Source organism: Colobus angolensis, unplaced genomic scaffold (assembly GCF_000951035.1).
Source record: "Colobus angolensis palliatus isolate OR3802 unplaced genomic scaffold, Cang.pa_1.0 Scaffold49, whole genome shotgun sequence".
Taxonomy (NCBI): Eukaryota; Metazoa; Chordata; class Mammalia; order Primates; family Cercopithecidae; genus Colobus; species Colobus angolensis.
In genome coordinates, this window is record NW_012118376.1 from 9,037,254 (window position 1) to 9,038,301 (window position 1,048).

Genomic DNA, 1,048 nt, shown 5'->3' on the forward strand with positions numbered 1-1,048 from the left:
TTTTTTTCTGAGACAGAGTCTAGCTCTGTCACCCAGGCTGGAGTGCAGTGGTACGATCTTGGCTTACTGCAACCTCCGCCTCCTGGGTTCAGCCTCTTGAGTAGCTGGGATTACAGGCACCTGCCACCACGCCCAGCTAATTTTTGTATTTTTAGTAGAGACGGGGTTTCACTGTGTTGGCTAGGCTGGTCTCGAACTCCTGACTTTGTGATCTGCCCGCCTTGGCCTCCCAAAGTGCTGGGATTACAAGCGTGAGCCACTGCACGCAGTGTATGTATTAATCATTTAAAATAATCTTAAATCCTTGAGTATCTAATGTGCACATAGCATTGATCTTATTTATAATCAGGAGAAATTTTAGAGACTCAATTTTAAGTTTTGTATATTTCCCAGCATATCTAGATATGTTTACTTTCGGGGTATAAGTGGGTAAGGCATAAGTGGTTAAGGTATAAGTGAATCTGGAGAAGAGAAAGAATAAAGAAGTTTGCCACTGCGAGGAAAGTGTTGATTACTTGTCTTTGTCCTTAATGCAGAGTGGTCTTTAGACCCAGAAGACTTTTGACCACTACCACGTCCCTTCAGTTATTCCAAGGTTGTGGGATATTAGGAAATAAAACCAAAATTATTTCACCAAGGTAATGAAGTTATGATCAAGCATGTTTTCATGGGGTTATAGGTAGGTAGCACCCATCTCAGAAAACCACCAGGAATAGGTAACAGTCCCCAGTAGTAGCTTTCTAAGCCCACAGGGCCATTCCCTCTTGTTGTTTTCCACTTCCATGCCTTTCCGCCAGGAATTCCGTTGGCCTACAATGCTTGCTTGGTTTCTCAGTACTGAAAGTCTGCTTTTCTTTTGTTCTTTTTTTTTTTTCTTTTTTAAATTGTCAGGGATTTTATTGATTTTACAAAGGATGAAGTAGTTTCACTGAATTGCAGTATAAGAAATATAACAGCACAGCCGGGCGCGGTGGCTCAAGCCTGTAATCCCAGCACTTCGGGAGGCTGAGGCGGGCGGATCACGAGGTCAGGAGATCGAGACCATCCT